Source organism: Alosa sapidissima, chromosome 21, assembly GCF_018492685.1.
Source record: "Alosa sapidissima isolate fAloSap1 chromosome 21, fAloSap1.pri, whole genome shotgun sequence".
NCBI lineage: Eukaryota > Metazoa > Chordata > Actinopteri > Clupeiformes > Clupeidae > Alosa > Alosa sapidissima.
The window spans coordinates 21,619,425-21,641,596 of NC_055977.1; the positions used below are offsets into that span (position 1 = coordinate 21,619,425).

The window sequence follows — 22,172 nt, forward strand, 5'->3', positions numbered from 1 at the left end:
TTCAAGGCACCAGCAAATGCTCATATTCAGTGTGAGCTCATGGAGAAATTAACTTGCCATCTACATTTTTCCCCTCTCAAGTAGTCACAGACTCTGGAACAGATTCACTCCAGTCGCGTCTGGTGTGTATCAGGGCCATGTCTGTTCCTAGGTCAGCTGCTGTCCAGTGTCCACTCATGGCACATGCACTTCTGAGGAACAGGATCCCAAAACCCTAGACCATCATTTGCACTGTAGCTGTGCATGGATTTGCTCCACTGGAAAGACTGTGTGAGAGAGAGAGATGCTGTGACCGCTGTCTCACCCCGCACGCCTGTCTCCTTCTCTCACCCCAGGCTCTGTTTTTCTCCAGAGCTTTATTAAAAGATAGAGAGGATGTTAACGTTTGCTTCACCCCATGGACACACACACACAAACACATGAATCTACGTGCACAAACGCACACACTAACACTAACGCGCACATACTAACAAAAGTCCCAGACCTACAGATGACCTGTATATTTATTAGTTATACGCCAAACTGCATTTACAGCTGGGAGCCTGGAAAATGTTCACATGTGTCGTGGCTGCCTGACCGGCCGTGACCATCACCTGACCCAAAACCTAAACACCCTTCCACCTGCTCCTCTTTTTGTCTTTGGTTGCATACATTATTATCACAGGTTACATGCAGCATCCGCAAAGTTGTGCTGCGCAAAATGGAAGAGATGGAAGGTGAGAGACAAGTCAGCATTGCAGAACAGATGACTGCCAGACTCATCCATAAAGTCTGTGTCCTCCATTAACTCTCCACGAGTAAACAAGATGTGTGCTCACCACACTTGAAAATATTTGTATTTTTACACAAGTGAATGGAACTTGCTAGTTTCTCCTGAGTGTAGGTGTGCTCATGCATGACTGACTGACATGTAAACATACACACACAGCTCCTGATGGATCATTATGTAAAATAAATGGTCATGATGACCACAATAATGAGCACTAAAATAACAGTTCCAAGACCAACTCATCTGTAGTGTGTGTGTTTGTGTGTGTGTACATTATTTTGGGCGGGGGGCTGGGTCTGGTTATCAGCTCAATCCGCCAGGCCGTTATGTAACCTCAAATGGATTCTGCAGGTCCGCTGATGGAATCCCAGCATTCTCTTGTGTGTGTGTGTGTGTGTGTGTGTGGCCATCATCAGCCGCACACTATACCACTGCCCCAGGTCCTTCTGACCTTTTTTCTTTTCTTTCTGTGTTCTTTTCTTTTTTCCCTTTTTTTTTTTTTTGTTTTTCTTCACCCCACCATTACCGACTCGCATTCTTCTGTGGTGTTGCTGTGTCTTCGGTTACTGTAAGAACAGTGGGATCATTATGCTATCGTCCCACAGATGGAAAGATTGAAAAACGGAGGTTAAAAGCAGAGATGGGTTTTGTTCCGCTTGGCTTACGGAGCTCGTTTGCACAAATGCAGGACATATGTTTTTGTGTTTGTACGTGGGTGTGTGTGTTTGTGCGTCTCTGTTTGTTTGTTTGAAAGTGATGTGGTTTGGCTGCCTTCTCCTCATAAGCTGTGTTTTTCTTTCCATCTCTGTGGCCGACTCCTCCGATAATCTACAATTCTCACCCTGCCCCCCACTCCTCGCCAACTTGGAAGTTTTGTCCTTCACAGGGATAAAGTTTTGCATTCCACAGGGACTTTGCCTGCAGTGCCAGCCGTCTGTGTGAAGTGGAGTATGACCCGCTAACCAGCTGTGAGCCACTCCTGCCCCCCTACACCTCGGCATAGCTTAACAAAGCTCACCAAAAGCTATTGTCACAAAAGCCACAGTAGCAGTGCTCAGGTCAGCATGGTGGATTGGAGCTTGGAGAAGAGTCCAGACACTGTTCTAAGTCCCTTTCTCCATGAGACTCATCATCAGTGGAGCTTAATCAAAAGTGAAGGGCAGACAAATCAAGATGAACGCTATGATCGAGACAACGGAAGCACAACAGGATGTTCCACATCTACACTCGAGTCCTAGTGGGTCTGCTTAAAGCAAAGAGAAGATGTGTACTATGTTACATCAGCACCATAATGACATGCTTTTTTTATCTTTCATTTTTTTTTTTTTAATCGACATCTTGTGAAAGCCATTTTTGCTCTTGCAAAAGCAGTGGTCACACACAAGTTAATTTAGCTCTCTCAAACCCCCGTGTCTTTCTGTTTCTTTTTCTCTCCTACTCCCTCTCTTCTTTTTCTCTCCTACTCCATCTCTCTCCCTTCCTCCCACACAGTTTCTTGCTCTGAAAGTAGCTTCATGTGGAAACTTCCTTTGGAGGCCTGTGGTCGAGGCCCAGTGATTAGGCTATAGGGGAGCTCGGGGGCTGGGTGGGGGTTTATAGAACTGATTTAGCACCCTACTGTACTTATATATGTGGCCCTGTGAACAAACCAGTGCTGATCTTTTATTTCACTGTGTGTGTGTGTGTGCATGTGTGAGGATCAGTCTCCTTGTCCTTGTCTTGTCATGGGAGAGTGAGCAAGGCGGTGAGAATGAAAGAAAGCAAGACATAGTTATGAATAGATGGTGGACTAGGATGGTGCAGAGTGAAGTGACCTGGCACCAGAGAACCCTACCCAGCTGCGCTAGGCAGTGCGACAACACCGTTCCTCTGCTGCAGTTATCGAAAATAAGCAAATGAACGAGTGTGACTGCCTAACACCAAAGTACCCCCAGCCTGTCATCAGGAACTCTTGTCCTTGTTTTTCCATCCTTTGCAGTATGTTTGCGATGACTGCCCCACAGCTTATTAAAAACAGTTTGGATGTTTTGATGTCTCCTTCTCTCTTCAATGAAAGGATGCCACTAGAATATTCTGCAGCAGTCACACTTAAGTCCTGGTGTATGGGATGCATTAAAATGCACAGTTTTAAGTGCTGGCGGTTTAGGACGGAACACATTATGTTGTCAGGGGGGGGGGGGGGGGGGGGTGCTGATGAGAGCATGATGTCACCAGCTCCATTCCGCCCACACTGGAGATTGTTCTGGAAAGGGTCATGCTGCATTTAACACATCTGTGCTCCTGCCTCGTATTTATGAGCGGTCCTTGATCACTTCTAAAAGGCGCCCTAATTGAAAAATGCAGTGAGCCTAGGGAAGTGGGGGGAAAACCCCTCTGTGTCTGGTGCCATTTTTTATCTCTCATACTGTTTAGGCAGCTTCAACGCTTCCTGTGGTCGATATGCCATGATTGTGTGAGAGTGAGTGTGTGTGTGGGCACACAAAGAGAGACTGTGCCTCACTGTAGTTTCACTTTTTCTGTGGTACCAGCCACCAACAATTTCCCCTCAAAGTGAATTGAGACAGCATTTTCTTTTTTTAATCAACCTTCTTCCTGCCGCTGTCTACGCCAGATTTAACCACTAAGCGCTAAACCATTTCCTTGTGATGGCGGGACTGATTTAAAGATGGATAAGTGTCGTCATGGGAACTGAACTGACAAACAGGAAGCGGCCATCGCGGCAGGTACACAGCGAAACGGGCGCTGCTTGTTTTGTGGTGATACCCAAATAAGTGAGTGTGTGTCTGTGTGAGAACTCAGAAAGGTCATCGCACTTCCTCCCGCCAGTCATGTGACCTCAGATGCCCACACAGTGGCAGGAGGTGATCGGTGAGATTGTGCTATTTAGTTTGAGCCGCGAGCGTGCTGTTGTTATCCGTCAGTCACAGCAGTGCTTTCAGTGGCCATCAAATGTTAGCCTGCAAAGCTTTCATGTGGGTCCAGCTATTTTGAGGATGAGAATACGAGATGGATGCTGCAGTGAATGATTCAGAATGTCACACATACAGAGATGTTAAAAGACACAAGTACAAGACACTGCATGTCTGACTAGTCCACTAGCCACAGAGAGAAAAGGAAACTGAGAGGCAGTGGGGAGCAAAAGACTGAGAGACACAGGTAGAAAAGTGAGATAACAAAAAGAAAGAAGTTCAGAGGAAGAAATGGAAAGAAACGGACAGAATAAAAGAAGGAACAGAGTTTACAGTGACAGAAACGGTAGAGGGAAAGAGACTGAGGAAGCTGGAGTGTGTCAGAAAGAGAACGGCCTACGGAAGGAACGAGAAAAGAGGAACACCGGCAAGAGAGATGCAGAGAGATAAACAGTGACATCTCAGTTGATCTTTAATCACCGCAGGGCAGAAAGCATCAGGACCTCTCAGCGCTTTTGACGTGCTCAGACACTTTAATGCCCTGGCCTCATGAGCACGAGATTATCTGGACTAATGCACTCTGTTAGCACCCATCTGCGTCCAACAGAACACACACACACACACAAAGCAAAAAACGAACACCTACACAGTACACACACAAATTTTAAGTACATAAGAACTCAGATACACGCTCACCAAAGCATACACATTTATCACGCTTTTATAAAGTCCCATTATGGAGGGACACACTTCTAGTGCAGCGTGTTCAAGTCCATGAATTTTCATCAGGAATGCAAACACAGCTGACATGCTCATTTCCACTCTGTCCCCTTTTCAGCAGAGGCCACCGGGGCCTGATTTAGTCTGTGTGTGTTTGTGTGTGTGTGCGCATGTACACGAGGGGTAATGAACGATTTAGGCCCATAGGAAAAACACACACCAAAAGGATGTGTGTCTTCCACAGATGGTTGAACAGGCTCAGCCTCACCCTGCCCACCCACCGCCCCAAATCCATCCCCCAACACATTTGAATGATCCCTCATTTTGTGTGGCCCAAAAAGAAGCGCCTCTATCTCCCAGTCATTACCCAACTGTAACACCGGTCAGTAGATCAGGTCAGCTGCTTCACACTTTCAGCCTCTGGTAATTCTGTGCTGGCAAGTCCCCATACCACAAAGTAATTCTGGTGTAATGCCCAGTGCCCACACAGGTTGATTTGGTGATGATTTTGTTTTTGATGGTAAAAAAAAAAAAGGCTTGGTTGTTGATTAGCCTGGCCAATTTGCCCAATGTGGGACGTCCCCTACCTACAGCACTAGGGATTTAACAGCCCTCCTATGTATATCTGACTGCAATACTATAATATAGCATCTGTAATTCCCCAAAAAACATTCTCTATTGTTTCAGGTATTCTTTCCTTAGTCTGGCATTCTATACAAATACACGTGTAAAATGATGGAAACAAGGACACATAAGGTCATGCTTTTATTTACTGAAACATTTTCATGCCTTTGCATCTCCTCTGCCATGCCTGTCAGGCCTAAAATATTTTTTGACATCTAAAACCACTGATTGCAACTCTTAGAGCAGCATGCAGCATGATGATAGATGATTGGTTTAATCAAAAGAGCCACAGCCAAACAGGCAGTCCAGCAGGCTGTCCTTCCCTCACCTGTCTGGCCAGGGCCTGCTGAGACCACATACTGTCTGTCTGTCTGTCTGTCACACGCCCTCCTCTTAAGCTCACGTGGCTGTCTGACTGATAAAGGTTTTCGTGCGAGCGCTTTTGTGTGCTTTTTTGCTATGCACCAGCCAAGCCTGTCTTTAGCACAGCAGGTGTGCTGTTGATTTGGAGGTGATTGAATTGGGATTTCTTCAGCTGGCACAACAGTTACCACTGTCAGTCTATCATTATTCATTTTTATTTGTCCTAAAAATGATACGCTTGGGGTGTGTTGTATGGATTTTATTTGGAAACTCCTCTGCTGATGTTTACATAAAACAAGTTGAATTTTTGGATTCATATCTTTCCCAGTGTTCTATATTTATATAATGTTAAGCTTATCTTTTGCATGACTGCCTCCATCTCAACTCACACATGGTCCAAATTTACTGGTGGGGAGTGAGAAAGGATGTGCTTTGCTCAGACAGATGGAAGCTTATACAGGGAGTTTTCTTAAGTAACTAATTAATGGGGAAGTGGGGCAGTTCTTCGTTGGTGTGGCGTATGCCTCCACAAGCCTCACGTTCTTTTATGCTCTAGACATTGCGACATGGTTCCAACTCCAAACAGATTTATCACGAATGTGCTACGTGCGTGCAGACATATTAAGGATGATGAGCGTAATGCACTGCCACTGCATTCAACATGCCACAGGGCCAATCAGAAGACTGTGTGGCGCTCATCTGACCAATGAGCCGTGACCTCCTGGTTGTCATGAGGTCCTAACGACGTGAAGGAATGAGACAAAAGATGATGGTGCTGTGTGTGTGTGTGTGTGTGTGTGTGTGTGTGTGTGTGTGTGTGTGTACACTCGTGTGTATGTGTTGTGTCTGAGACTGGGAAACTACTGCAGATGCAACCACACATTCTTGCAGGATTACGGCAGAGGGGGAAAGACTTTGGGGGCTGAGCGTTTTGCAGGAGGTTTGGCAGCGATATGAAAGCTGTTTTTAGTCTGCTCAGTTTGTTAGTGATCTCTATCTGGTGGATGTGTGTGTGTGTGTGTGTGTGTGTGGTTGGACTGGGATGTGAGTGTGAGCACTAGCTAGTTTTTTGTGTGTTTGCATATGCTGGGTGGGTTGGTGTGTGTGTGAGTTTGTGAGAGCGAGATACAGCAAGCGTGTGTGTGTGTGTGTGTGTGAGGGAGAGAGAGAGAGCGCGAGTGTGTGTGTGATTAAAGACAAAGTGGTGTCTGCTCTGAGTGTTGGCTGTGGGCTGGTCTCGGCGGGGAGAGTGGGCTTTCTGTCCTGATAAACTGCTCAGCTGCTTGTGTCCGCTGGGAGGACGCTCCCCCCCCCACCAGCATTAAACATTTACAGCACAGACAAGCTGTGCTACAGGACCTATTTCTGTTGCCAGAGCTGAATTATTCACACAAAATGAAATATGAATTTAGGGGGTGGGGAGTAAAAAAGAAGAACAGACGCATCCCAATAAGTTTTGAAATTGTACTAGAGGACCATAGCGTCCAGCTTTACAGGTCACATCCTGAGGGCAAAGCCCAAAAAAACAACAACATAAGGTCTCATATTAAGGCTGGCTAGAGGAATTTTCGTTTTCATTCCATGTGGATATGCTGAGCTTTCATGGAACAGAAAGGAGGGAAACAGGAAAACATCTGCCGAGCCGGTCCAGTCAGCCTCAAACTTTGGCACGGTGACCTGAGACTCTCTGCAGGCTCAGACGGACTGCATGATGCCTGTGCTGTGCACCAGGGTGTCCACGTCTTGCTCAAGAGCGCATCATTTTGGGATGCGCAGGGAGGTAATGGAGTTTGACAGATGGGAAGAGTCCGTGCAGAGGTGGTGGAAATATGTTTCTCCCCTGTTGTTGGGCAGAGGTGGTATCAGCACACACACACACACACACACACACACACACACACACACACACAGGCCCTGCTGGATGGCACGCTGATGTTCAGCCCCTCACAGCTAACTGAACACCCAGCATGATTTGGCGGTGCAGTGCCAGCACAGATGCAGCATGGGGTTTGTCCTTTCATGTGCATGAGACCTTTTTGATATGTGTCGTTTCATCCAGAATGCAGGAAATCTGATTTAAATGAAGGCACGTTGTTTACAGAAGTTTAGCTCTCTTCGTGCTGCTAGTACTGCTAAGTTCCACATGTCGAAGACCAAGCTCACTCTACCGCCTCTTAAAAGCCAGAGGTAATGAGCGTAGTGATTGTATGTGGCCTATTAAAAGTTGTCTGAAGACAACTAACGAGTGAAGGTAAAGTTTAAAGTTGCCAGTATTTTTGTATCGTTAGAGTAGTTGTGACTGATGGGGTGGCTTTGCTGCGGATGTGGTGGCCTGCTTTGCGCCCTGGATTCCAGCTAATCTCCTGCATGTGCCACCACCTCTCTTGTGACCTCATAAACAACTAATCTCCGAACCCATTCCCCAACCAATCATGCTTCTGGATAAATCTAGGGTAGCATTCTGATCCCAACCATACCCCATAACCTCCATAAGAAATGGCCCAAGATGTCTAATAGGCTGCTTCTAACTTTAATGTGTGATGATTGGCATGCTGGCACAAGCGTAGAGGAATTAATTCTAGTGTGGCGCAAAGAGGACAAGACATACATTGGACCAAACTGAAGCACTCCGAGGGCCTGCACATAATCTATACATTTTGTGACTTATGTTATCATGTTTGTGGTATAACTATAGTTCTTAGCAGATGCGTTTGTCCAAAGCGACTCAAAATGGCCTCAATAAACATTACATTAGCAGTATAAAGTAAAGTCATATGGTCTTAATTAAAAAATATATCAAAATTGTAATAGACTTAATACCAATAGCCATAAACATATACAATACAAACCACAACTCTGTAAGAAGTAATTAGTTAGATACAATTTAAACAAATGAGTCTTTACTTTAACAAAAGTTCTTTGTGCCAAGGTTCAAACATCTCTGTGATGCCAAGCCACTTTGCTCCCAATCCTGGATCAAGGCTTGCTGGTTAAGCCAAGACAGAGTTTAGTGACCCATTGCCCAGAATGCCCACCTTTAGCAATGATTGGGCAGCTGAAGGGGAATGGGCATTCTGCTTCTCGCCAGTCAGGCTTATAGTTCCGTCACTCTGATTGATGCCCTGACCCATTTAGCAAGAAAAAGAAAAAATGTATATTGACCTGCATTGTAGAGCACAGTTGCACAATAAGTCTTAACAAGGACTCTCTTTTGAACCAAGCTGTGTTTTTTTTTTTGTTTTTTTTTTTTTATATGTCTCCCACCTGTATGGAACTGCAGAGAATCCCCCCCACCCCTATGGCCTTTCCAATGATGCTTTGCTCTCAGGTCAGAGCTTAGCTTAGCACAGTGGTTAGACAGAATGCTCCAGTTTGTCGGTGTTCCTCCTTCGTGCTGCATGCACAGGATTAGCCCAGTATAATGGGATCAGAAATCACCACCTGCCATGTGCTCCTGCCTCCAAACCACCCAGCCTGCCGTTAGAACCCTCACACTCAGAGCAAGCCCTTATGCTACACACACACACACAATTCCCCTGCTATCAGGCTCAGCATTTAGCATTATTTTCTAGCAAAATGGCGATAACAGCCCTATATGATTAATTTTAGCAAGGGTAAAAAGGCCATAAAACCAAAACCTGAAAAACATCAAGCTGGAATTGAATGGCCAGGAGCTAATTTTGAGTATGATTGTGATTGTACGTAGTGAGCGAGAAACATGCACACTTCCTCGCCTCTGTTCTCACTTCCCTTCATTGCCCGCCACCAGCTAGTCAGCCCGCTGTTGAAGGCCAGGCTGAAGACGTCATCTTGGGTTACTCCTCCACCTCACCATTTGAAAGCACAAACGATGCCAATGCCTTGCGGTTATTATTATGATGCCTCTTTTTCCCAAGAGATCCTCCTCTTTTCCTCAGATAAAACCCTGCACATGATGTATTTCACCCCCCCGTCCTTTCACCTCCTCCTCCTCCTCCTCCTCCTCCTCCTCCTACGTGAGCGGCAGTGCTTGAATCCTCTCCCACCACAGCTACCACCAAAATGCCTCGGCCTTTTGACTCCCTGAGGGCCAAATCCTCTTAGGGGAAGGGTTGGATGGCAATTCAATCGCTGTAACTGTGAGGATTGGAGCAGATGAGCTGGTGAAGCGGTGAAATCACCCTCCCCACCCCACCCCACAACTCCAACCCCCCACCCGTGGCACTTCCACACGGCTCCGCCAAAGCTTTTATCTGCACTGATAAGGCCCCATTTGCAAGGCAGTGTGATGATGGAGCACTGGCAGGATGATGGCTCACGTCATTCTTTCTTGTCCCCCTCTCCTCCCGCGCGGCACACAAGCACGTGTGGTAGATTTACACAGGGGTTACTGAAGCCAGCAGGACCGTGAATAAACGCTGACAGATGCCCCCGTACCTCGCTTCCTCACGTTGCCTCACTGCCAGTAAATCAACACAAGCGCGAAGTCAAATAAAGTCAAATTGTTACCATATCATCCCTTATTGATCCACTATTGTTGGTGTCACACTAAGGGATCAATTTGGAATGAAGCCACTCTATTCTGCTGGCACTTTTCCTCTCGTCACTGCACACTGGATTTGATCAAAACAAGGTATATTTTTGTTGAAATGAGAAAGTACCTTTTCAAAAGGTTATTGTAGCCCTGAAGAGCAAGTTGGACAGCAACAGCTGCTCATCTCCCCTCCCCTCCTGCCGTTGGACGCTACAGCTTTATTGTCCTGTGGCCTTTGCTCCCTCGTCTCCTCGGCAATTCTTTGATGTCCTTTGGCCCTGTGGGCCGCCGGGGGTTAATGAGCCGACACCAGACAAGTCACAAGCTTCCTGTCAGAGTGGAGAAAGGTCTGCTATTGGAGGTGGGACAAAAGCTGCACAAAAGCCGCCCCTTTCTCTCTCTCCCTCTCTCTTCCACACCCGTTTTTTTGGGCACCATTTGGCTGTCATGAAAAAAAAGAGGGAGAGAGAAAAGTGGATTAAATTAACTTTGAACTGGCAGCAAATTTATACATCAGAATCCGTTTTGGCCTGAGGAGGTGTTTTTTAAGAGCTGGCGAGACAAAGCACCCTGACTTAATACTGATTGAGGCCTGGTCTGTATCTAGACAGGCTAAAAAGAAACAGTCAGATTCACACTGATTCCACATTATAATCAGGAATGTGACACCTTCTGTTGAATTTGCGTCATTACACTCACACTGCAACAGAACTAAACCTCACCAGCATGTGTATGCATATGCATGGTACATATATTTGTGTACCATTCTGAGAAAGTGATGATTGTTTTCATGAGAAACCAACATTTTAATGGAGATGTAGCTTTTCTAATGGGGATCTGTCAAAAGCCCCTCATCATTCTCTATTCTCTATTCTCTAACAAGCAGCACATTCACCTGGCCTTATCACAGTTACATTTCATTTCCTGTGCCTTTGGAAAGTGGTGCGGAAGTAGGTCATCACATGCACCAGAACAAAGTGATTTTTATGTAGTCCTAGTTTGACTGTGAATTCATGTCCGTGCGAGAGAAGTCCGCCAAACGTTTCCCCTGACGGAGCTCTGCTGGCGATTCCGCTCTACTGGTTCGGAGAGACACTGAGAAAAATGTCGTAAGCGCACACTAGTGTACACGGGAGAACAAAAGTGGCGAGTCACATATTTATAGATCCTCTTCTTCTAGAATACAGCTCTCAGAAGAAAAACTATGAAGACTGACATCTCTAGAGATCTTGGCTGCTTCGATAACCTGAGTGAATGGATCTTGAAAGTGGAATGTAAATGGGATTTCTGAATGTATTGTGAGAAGATCAAGGATAATGGTTACATCTGTAATTGGCCCTCAGTCAGAATCAGGTCTCATTGTATTTTTTTATACAGATTTCTGTGTCATTTGCAATATCACTCTTGCAATATTACTCTTGCCCAATGAAGTTATCCAAACATTATAGGGCTGAAAGATTAATCTATTTTTAATCGAATTATTCGCAATTCCAACTAATGCAATTAAGGATACAGCTTGCAACCATGGTTATTTGTGAGTATTTTAGGTTTACCAGAAATGACAAGCAAACAAAGGTATGCGAAACCTATTGTCAAGCAATTCTACCTCCTGAGGCAACATGATGAACATGTAGCAACTTGAAAAAGCACCATAGGCAGGAGTGCAACAAATGTACAGCAACAAAAGGCTTTCAGAAGTAGTGATGATCTTGCCTAAAAAGACAAAAAGTCTAAAGACTAAAAAGAGTATGGAAATGAGTGAAGGAATGTGTCATACAGTGTCCATTGAGCTTGAAGCTTGACTGTCAAAAATTATGCAAAAGAAATCACAATCACAATATTTGTCAGAAAAAAATGTTATTTCCCCCAAATCGTTCCACCCTACATTACATATTTATATAATTTTTTTACGAAAAAAAAAAAAAAAAAAAAAAAAAAAAAAAAAATTATATATATATATATATATATTTTTTTTTTTTTTTTTTTTTTTTTTCTTTTCAGGTACTTCACATCTGAGGCTTGAGCATGTTTTGTTTGAGTAACGTACAGATATCTCTGAACTACAGCTTGGAAAGTTTTCCTCAACTCTCACACCCTCTTGAAAGATTTGTCATTGATACAGTTGGCAACAGTCAAGTCACTTATTGGTTGGAAACTGGTATGTGTTTACGTGTCTGTATGTCTATGTGTGTGGTGTGGTGTTGGTTACATATACTGCTGCCATGATACTCAGTCTTCCACACCCCCCCCCTTCACGCCCCCAACCTAACCTCACCACCACCACGGGCCCCTCCTGAGGCACCACCTGTGTTTGTGGAGGAATGAAGGAAATGCCAGACACGCAGCAGCCTGAAAGGGAGCATTGATCCCCCCCCCCACCCTGCTCTGCCAGCACAGGAGGGCTTGGGCAGGCACAGGGCAGCAGGGGTGGGGGGGCAGGTGTGAGGGAGAGAGGGACACGCCGCTTGTGTGGCGCAGTGTCTGTTGGTGTGCTGCCGTTCAGTTCATGGGTGGACATGTGTGCCCACATGTACTCCACCTGTCTCTCTCACAAGCTTTTTCATTGGCTGTCCAGGATCTTCTCATTAATAAATGGGGAAAATGGGATTAAGTTGTTGGTTTTTTTTTCCCCCCGTCCACGTCATATAGACGTATCCACCTCATTTGGCGGTCGTATTACGATCAATTTGCCCAAATTGTGTTAATCTGTCGGTGACTGACTGATCCAGGCCCATTTCCACTGATTAAAGTTGTTAGTAATCTCTTTTCCCTGCATATGGGAATGGTTCAGAGTGAGTTCCTGTTTTTTGTCTTCAAGCACAGACCTGGCAGTTGAACCTAGAGCCTCTGTGGAATGTTTAAGTAGGAAATGTGCTTCCCCCAAATAGCCAAGACCAAAGCTTTGACCCCTCCGTACTGCATGAAATGAACTGCATTCGATCCAACTGCAGTGGGGTTTCTGCACCACACACAGCTCCTGATTGAGGCTGTTTTGTGGAACATCCTTCAACCTCGTCATCTACCCACACATACACACACCCATCTCCAAGAAGCCTCCTGCCCCCGGAATTTCTGTCCCAAGTTTTTCATTTCCTCCCTGTATTGGAGGCCCTTCAGCACAACTGTAACCTCCTCTTGACCAGAAAGGGCATCTCCCTTTCTGAGGTAGCAGTAAGGCCACAATCTGCCGCAGGCACAAGTTTCTGAAACAGAGACACCCTCCCCCCCCTTATCTACTGCTTGCACACCACCACCACCAAGCCCAGGGATGCTGGCAAGGGAATGGAAATCTGATTCGCCTCACGCAGAGATGGCTGGAGCATTGGTGAGGTCACTCCCACTCCAGAAAATTAGCTGCTAACTGTGCTAATTTCTAACAGGGTAGTCATGCTAATTACACAAGGGACCTGCAGTTCCAATCCCCCCCTGAGTCCAACACTACTGTGCCTAAAAATCTATTAAGTCCAAAAGTGCCTCTCTAGAGGTTACTGTGACCACATGGTTATAAATTTCATTGAAGGGAGAGAAATGATGACGATGGGGAACTGGGTGCTGTGCAGCGTATTATTGCACATACTTTAACCTGGGTTGCAGCAAGAAAGACTTTCTCCTGACTCATTTTTTTCCCATTGATTTATTCCCGTAGCAGCAGGTCAGGAGTATGAAAGACTTATGCCCTATGTCCCCAGAATAAGGTTCTCTGTTGTCTTTCTTTGGCCCTCTCGTTTTCAGAGAACACTATCCATTATCCCTGAGGCACAATAAAACATCTTACTGAAGCTATAACAACAGCCTCACTCTTTTGACACTTGTATATAATATAGATGAATATATGAAAAGAGCATCAACCGCGTACAAGTTTTATTTTAAAGTGTTTCAGCCTTTCAATGCTTTTCATGGTATATCTGTGATGGCATTTCAGTTGGCTTTAGCGTTATACTGTCCAGCACCTGGCATTTAATACAGTGTGCAGCAAAGAATTTAAATGTTTAAACTACTACTACCTTGAAGACAAACAAGCAACTTAGTTTAGGAATGTTGTAGTCAATCCAAGATTATGGACCAAAGGGAGTGCAGATGCTTGTCATGTAGGGGAAAGTCACTGGAATGTAAGTTGATCGTCGTGTTTATCATGCCCTTCCTTAATTTAGTTATATTGTGCCCCTCAGGTCTGTAGATTGCTGGAGCCAGAGTGGTGTCTTATGAAATTGTATATGTGTTATTGCCAGCTTCCAGAGCTGTACTCCTTCTGTTTCTACTTTGACTGCAGGGGTATGGACATGCTGAGCTGGAGCAAATCTTAAAGTTTCTCTCCCTAGAACAGACTGGTAGGTGAGAGCCATTTCCCAGTATATAGAGTTACAGCACGCACAAAGACTCCCAGCGTTCCCCAATGTATCAAAAAACTTTGCTCTGTGGAGGAATTTACCCTAATTCCCATAGCAGAGAAGGTGTGTTTCGGATATGTGTGTGTGTGGGTGTGTGTGTGTGTGTGGACCCATGCAGAGTGGTGATTGGATCAGCCAGGACCCCTCTGAAGTCTCTGCACAGGCCATACCAGACCAGTCAATCAAGCCCAGACACTGCAGTGAATCCTGGAAGCCTGAGGGCTGTGGGAGAGTGGCTAAACGAGGCTTGCTTTAATTAGTCGGCTCGTAAAATATCTAGAGCGCTAAACTGGAGTCACTCAGCCGTCTCACTGCAGCTGCGAGCGGCCTGCCTGACAATAGGCAGGTGTGGGTGGGTAGTGCGATACATTACCCATAAACTAGCGAAGCTCAAAATGAAGTGAAAGATGATGCATTGTATCAGTGCTGTGGTCTCCCAACTGGGAATTCTTTTATTGAAAGGAATTATGACTTAATTTTTGCTCCTTTAAAGCAATGAAGAATGATGAAATGAACAAAATAGCCTGCAGGTGTTTCGTGTTGGCTGGTTCAAATCATAAGGGGGGGGGGGGTTCTGTGTCTGTTCCTTTGTTTTGTTTTTTTCTTTTCTTTTTTTCACTTTCCTGTATTTTTTCTGGAAGCCATGAAATGGACATTCTTCCCTTCAGGAAGTAATACCAGAGAGAGGAAGTCATAGCTGCAGCTTGTTTTATTATTAGCAGCCAAAAGGAAAGAGCTCTGCGCTCTGACCTAAGCTCTGCAGAGAGATCTTGTCTTGGTTCAGTTAAAAAAACAGTGTGGAGGGTAAAAAAGAAAGGAATAGATAGTGGAGGGTAAAGCGAGAGTAAGGGGTGAAGAGAGGATTGTAATGAATCAGCATTTAGAGGAGGTATAGAAAGAGGTAGAGGTATAGAAATGGAAGAAAAGAACAATGGAAGAGAAGAGATTGCAAAAGAAAGGGAAATTAAATGGCGCATGGGACAGATAGAGAGTTGGCTAGAGAATTACAATATATAGTGCAAGTAGACTAGGAGAGAAAGGTAAGTAAGGACAGCTGCAGGTTTTTTGTTATGTGCATGAGTGGCGTATCGAGCTAACTGTGATACCCTCTTGTCTGCCCTCTGTGTGACCCCATCAGGATGCTTTGCAGCAAAAGGGTGCGTTCCCAGTTCACCTGCTACCATGACAGCAGACTTCTCCTCTCCCTCATATGCCACCGTTAAAATACATCACATTAACTCAACACCAACTTCATTTTAGGTGTCATTCAATCTGCCGCAGCTCCCTCTCTAACAGATCCATCTTAATTTCTTCCAGAAGCCCTTCCAACCCTGGTTGGTATAAATGTATTATTGTTCGCATTTGGGCACCTTTCATAGGCCTATACTGGAGTGGACTTTGACAAGGTGTTTGTTGACTGAAGTAACAGAGAAACCTTTGCGGTATAAAAAAATAGCTTCAAACTGCACCAAGCTGGCATCTGCGTTCAGAAAAAGGAGCTGGCTGTATATTCCCCCTCTTTCCGACCGTGTGGTAAGGGTAATCATCATATCTGAGGCGACTGAGGGTATTTACTCTGCAAGAAGGCCCAAATCTCTCCCGTAGGCCGGGCCTGCACTGCAGGGTCTACTGGTTTTAATTACGGGCCCCGGCTGTGATTGTTTACCCAGACTTTATGGGGATAGATGCATCATATGATGGTGCTTTCTAAATGGCTTCTCAGGCCATTAATGTGCTGGTGGTGGCAGTTGGCTTCCGTCCCATGATGGAAAAACCAACAAACTTGGAGAACCCCCCCATTTCTAGAATATACATAGCATACACCTATACATTTGTGCTGCTGAGTATATTGTGGAAATATACAGATCGTCGATGTAAGGTCCTTGGTGACTGTTGAGCCACAGCCCTCGTCCAACCTATTTGTCTGCGCTCCCCTCTGGCCAGTGGTTTGTAAGGTTCCTAAGGGACAGTGCTGGGTTGGCAGGGACGGTCAGGAATGTGGAGCCCGCTTGCGTATGTCAGCCAGTCGGGTTTGTTTTGGAATCTGAGCTGGTATTAATCCCCACTGGGTGCCAGGATGAGCACACACATGCCCTCTCACCAGAGTTAAATCCCCCCCCGCCTCTCTCTGTGAGGGTCAGGGAACAGGAAGTGTCCATGATGAGGACCCTCTGATCGCCAGTGTATGCTGAAGACAAGTCCTCTTCAAAGGATCTGGACTGCACTCTGAAAATCCACCAGAGAGGGACAAACCTTTTGAGTGTACTGAGGATAAACTGCAGAGAGCTGTTTTGTGGTTCCTCTGTTCAGAACAGTAAATACATGAGCTTTTAGGAGAGCATGGGGGAATCAGGTCTGTGTGTGTGTGTGTTTTGATCTTTCTGCCAGAGGTCCGGATTTCGTCCTGTAACAGGATTTTCATATGTTGGGTGATAAGGCATCGCTACCTGCGTCAGTGGCAGCTCTGGGCTGACTTGTCAGAGCCGCAAAGAGGAAACGACATAAGCCAGGCCCCAAGAGAGAGACATGGAAAGATAGTGACAGAAAGAATGATGGAGAGAAAGAAAGGTTGAAGAAGTGGAGGAGGAGGAGGGGGAGATCCTGCCTGGCCAGAGGAGGTGCTTCTGCTTTGGAGATTAGCTGGCTCGTAGAGAATGAGTGATGTCACCACTCAAACTTCTCTCTCTCTGTTCTTTCACCCTTTCTCTCTCTCCCTTTCCGGAACATGGACTGGATCCAAGTCCATTTGAGCCTGGCCTCCACGGTTTTGGACTGCGCTTCCAGCTAGCCCCCTCTCCCCCCTTTCTCCCCCCCCCCCTTCTCTTTCTCTCCGCTCTGAAAGACTATTAATTAGTTCCTGATTATGATCCCCAGGAGGGCAGTAAAATCTCAGGCTTGGAAGAGCACCACAAGTTACTCCCTCCTACTCTCCCGCCCCTCATTTCCCCTCCTCACCCCCCCCCCCCCCCACACACACACACACACACCCCCCACCTGCTTCTTTTGGGCAGATGACTCTCCCTCTCTCTTCTCCAGTCTTACCACCATGCAGACTCAGTGCCATTACATTACAGCGTTGTCTGTCTGCCCGCCCCTCACCCCCGGCTGCACCATTCCTGCTGGGTTCACCCCACCGATACTAAGGTGATAATCCACTGTGTGTTCACTTCAGGATCTGGACCCTTTGCTGCACCAACCCCCCACCCCCCGCCTCCTCCTCTCCTCCACCCTACAGCCTGCATCTCTCCTTTGCTGTGCTAGGTTTATATTCCTCCTCTTCTTTTCTCTTTTCTCTGTTTCTCCGTTCTTTCTGTCTCTTCCCTTTTTATCTCCCACAACTCTGCCGCACCTCTATCCCTTCCTCTCTTTCTGTCATTGTGATCTCTCTCTTTCTCTTTACCAGCCAGAGAGCCTCTCCCCCACCCCCCGCCCCTTTACCAGCCAGAGAGCCTCTTTCTGTAACTCTCAGCCTTTTAAGCCAGACAAGGTCTTTCATGGGTTAAAACCTTTTAAGATAAGGTATAAAAGGTTATAGTTAAAAATCAGAACCCCTAAGGAAGGAATGGTTCTCTTGTAGTTGGCGAATGCTGTGAATGGTTACTCTGAGGACCCTCAGGCATTCTGCAAAGAATGAGCAAATAATTCAAAGAGAGTCTTCAAGGGTTCCCCCTGTGAACATAAGCTGATAAAACCCTGAAGGGTTGTACGTCACTGCTGTCAGCTAGAGGGTAGAAACTCTGCACTGGAGCTGAATGCGGCGGTAGCCTCAAACAAGCCTGTGTCTGAGGAAGCCCATTCTCAACACTTTGCCCTAAGCCTGTCATTCAAATGGATTCATTCCTTCCCCCACAGGCTTGTGAAAAGCACCCCTTTTACAATCATCAGTGCTCTCCTCTTTGACAGGGACGGTAAAAGCGACCAACACTGAGCTTTTTCCCCCGTGTGGCTCTTCTTTTGGTCTTCTGTCACCGCCCCCCCCCCCCCCCCCCGTCATCCTTGCCACGTTGGCCCCTAAACAGGCCCCATCCACTTGCCTTCGGAGAGTCCGGGAAGGCCCTTATCTCCAGAAGCTGTGGCGGGAGATGAATGGTTGTGGTGACTGGATGTGTGGTGAGAGTCTGCAGGGAGAGAGAGAAAAAGAGGGAGAGAGAGAGAGAGATGTTAGAGAAAGAGAAGATAGTTCAGCTGAGGTTTCGTCCTAAGAAAGAAAAAACTTTAACACAGTGACTCGATGAAGAATGTTGTTTGCGTTGGACGTGTTGTTATCTTGGTGTGTTTATGTTTTCTGTGTGTGTGTGCAGGAATTTGTCCAAGATATATGGGTTTTTTTTTCTTCACAAGTGCTTGTGTGTGCGCACGGTACTCGCACGCATGCACATCTGACACAGAGTTCCTCTCTTCCTCCCCCCTTTCCTGGTGGCTTGGCTTCTGTAAGTGTCTCTGTCCATGTGGATTTGGACAGGAGGTGTAGGGGGAGTTGAGTTGGAGTCCTTCCCTCCTCTCCTGGCCCTCTGTGACCGCTTTTAAACAACATGGCTCCCAGCGTCCAGCACACTGCCTCGTGCACAGGCACACAGAGAGCCCTTTCTGCCTTTCAAAGGTTGCTAGGCATGGACATGCAGTTTGACAGGCTTTTAGCGAAGAGTAACCTGCAGGCAACAGATTGTCTTGTTGTGGCAGTAATCTCTCTCGCTTCCGTGCACTGGCTCTCTCTCTCTCTCGCTCCTTCACCCCCTCCTCTCTCTCTCTCTCTCTCTCTCTCTCTCTCTCTCTTTCTTTCTTTCTGTCTTTCTTCCGTAAGCTGCCCCCTCCTCCATCTCCTGCTCCACCTCTCCTTTACTATTTTTGTCTTTCTTTTGTTTCTCTCTCTCTCCCTGTGTTTTTTCTTTCCCTTGCCCCCATGATTTATTCCCACTACCACTCCTCCTCTCCTCCACCCTACAGCCTGCATCTCTCCTTTGCTGTGCTAGGTTTATATTCCTCCTCTTCTTTTCTCTTTTCTCTGTTTCTCCGTTCTTTCTGTCTCTTCCCTTTTTATCTCCCACAACTCTGCCGCACCTCTATCCCTTCCTCTCTTTCTGTCATTGTGATCTCTCTCTTTCTCTCTCTTTCACTCCCTCTCTCTCTCCCTCTCCCTCTCTCTCTCCCTCTCTCATTTCTTTTGTTCCTTGTATTTTTCGCCTGCTCCTCCTCATGTGTCTATTTCATTCCCCAAGTTCACCCCCCCCTCCACTCTCTTCCCTTCCCCTTCCCTCCTCTCCAAACCCATCCCCCCACCCTTTCTTTTTCATCCCACCATCATTCGCCTCCTGCTGGCGTGCCGGTCATTAGTCGCCAGTGGAAGAGTCTGCAGCAGCAGCAGTAGCAGCAGCAGTTTTGTCCTAACAGGAGTGACTGCCGTGCAGGCCCCCCCCCCCCCCGTCCCTCTGTCTGTCTGTCTGTCTGTCTGCCCTTTTGTGCCACTCGTTAGGGGCTACAAATTGTTAAGGCCTGGTCAATACAAAATTGAAAGGTTAAACAGCCTACGCTCCGAGAACAGTGGGGTGTGTTCACCCACCCTGATGTGACCAAAGCGAAAAATCGCAAGCCAGTGTTTCCACAGCACTCCCACACTCCCGTCATCATTCAGGTCTGTGAAGTGAACAGACCTAATGCATATATATCATGTGTGGGCTGATGGCAAAATGATGCATTACTAAAGTAGTTGGCATTATGAAAAGTTGGCGTTTTGATGCTCGGTGAAGCTCATGGTGTGACCGCTGGATGGAAGCATCCAATCACATCCAAACTCGCCACCAGACTTTGATAAGAGTGAAATTAGTCACTGGAGTTCCTTTTTTAATGATTTCTTATAAAAGGCTCATGGGGTTAAGGCTCAATTTAGTTTCCTATGCTGGCATCAGTAACATCCTCCTATGGCATCAAACCTTCCACCACCACACCACTAGAAAGTGTGAATGTGTGTCTGTGTATCTCTATTACAAGAACATGTTTGTCCTGATTTTTAAAGTCTGTGGGTAGGACTTGACTGTGTGTGTGTGTGTGTGTGCGTGCGTGTGTGTGTGCGTGCGTGCTTGAGTTTATTTCTGTGTTTGTGTCCGTGTTTCATATTTGCTGGCGGCGTGTGTGCCAGGGCGGGGTGTGCGTTAGCTCGAGTGTTTGCTCAATCCCAGTCTCGGGGAGTTCAAAGGAAGTTTTCCCTTTGGTTGGTAATGGGGCTAGTTTGATGAGTCCTCCGTGGTCTTGTGAGGTTATTTAAGGCAAGCATGAGGAGTCAGATCTCCTGAAGAAGTTCTCCTGTGCACAGGCAGAACTGGAATATAGAACAGAAGTGTGGTCAGTTAACAGACGTAACAACACCCGTTATGGATGGCATCTCCCAGCCACAGCTACTAAGTAATTAGGCTAGCCAGGTGCATGGCTAATTATGTGATGCTTTTCTGCATTGTGGGCAGTCTGTGAGATGCCTTAAGGACTTTTCTGTAGCTTACCATCCTTCCTTACATTCTTTCTTGTACTCTTTCTCATCTCCACCTCGCTCCACCTGCATCGCTCCATCTGTTTCTCACCCGTTCTGTGTACATGTGTGTGGCCCGCTTCCACAACCTCTCTCTCTCTCTCTCTCTCTCTCTCTCTCTCTCTCTCTCTCTCTCTCTCTCTCTCTCTCTCTCTCTCTCTCTCTCTCTCTCTCTCTCTCTCTCTCTCTCTCTCTCTCTCTCTCTCTCTCTCTCCTGGAGTTTGGTTGCAGAGAAGGTTCCTTGTAGTTGACGTGAATGCATGCCGATGTGCAGGGGCCTGTTTAAAGAAAGCGGTACAGCTGCAGGGAGGCTTGGCGGCGGACAGGAGGAGGGGCACGGGAGCACTCCGCAGAGGAAAGGTTAAGATAAAGTTGCTTTGAACACACGCGGCCCTTTGATCAAGACTGCGGGGATGGCTGGCTTCTCTTTTGGTTGCAGAGGCCGCGCTCCTTTCAGACGAGTCTCTTTTTTTTATTATTTGAGATGTTTCATTGGCTCCTCCTCTTACCAGTCTTTCCATCACCCACACAAAAACAGACCAGCATGTCTCTTTGTTAACGAGTAGAGTTTGCTCTTTGAAGGGGGCATGGATACACTTTCTTTGAGCTGCCTTATGAAGGGGCTTGAATTTGTTCTTTCTATCTTTTTTCTTTTTCTTTCTTTCTTTCTTTCTTTCTTTCTTTCTTTCTTTCTCTCTCTTTCTGTCTTTCCTCATTTCTGTCTCTCTGTCTGTCTGTCGGTCGCGTCGGTCACACACAGACACTTGCACACAGACGTATAACTACAGACAGACATTCACAGAGCAAACGGGAGGATACATTGTTTGGCACACAGACACGTACACAGTCCCAACCTGCTGGGCTTTGTGTGTGTGAATGGTGGCCCTGCTCTCTCTCTCTCTTGGGGGAAGAGGAGCGTAGCACACATGGGGCACAAAGAACCGCCTGCTATGGTTCAGTCTCCCTCCTGTTCTCTCTTCTTTTTGTGTAGTTGTCAATTCAGCAGCTGAGGAGTTCAGAGCTCAATAAAGGATTGTTTCTGTAACAGGCTTGTTGTCTCAAGGCACAAAGTGTGTGTGTGTGTGTGTGTGTGTGTGTGTGTGTGTGTGTGTGTGTGTGTGTGTGTGTGCAGCCTCAAGCAGCCCAGCAAGTACCTTGCCTTTCTGAGACTTCAAGGGTTGATTTATGGTTGGCCACATTGTGTGAGCTCTGACTATGGAGCATCAGAATGGAGGGAAGGGCTTAGGTTGGACAGGACTGGGCATGAATGGAGGTTGCCATGGGGGCAGTGGGATATTCCACCACACACACACTCTCACAAACACCTCTTTCTTATGCCCAGTCACACTCCCAAGCAAACACATCTAGA

At 46.5% G+C, this 22,172-nt stretch overlaps 1 protein-coding gene across 1 annotated transcript in view; it reads left to right on the forward strand.

The window, feature by feature from the left end:
- The window catches only part of sdc2 (syndecan 2), a 31,447-nt gene that overhangs the window by 2,710 nt on the left and 6,565 nt on the right, over positions 1-22,172 (forward strand). The gene's annotated exons all lie outside the window — the stretch shown is intronic.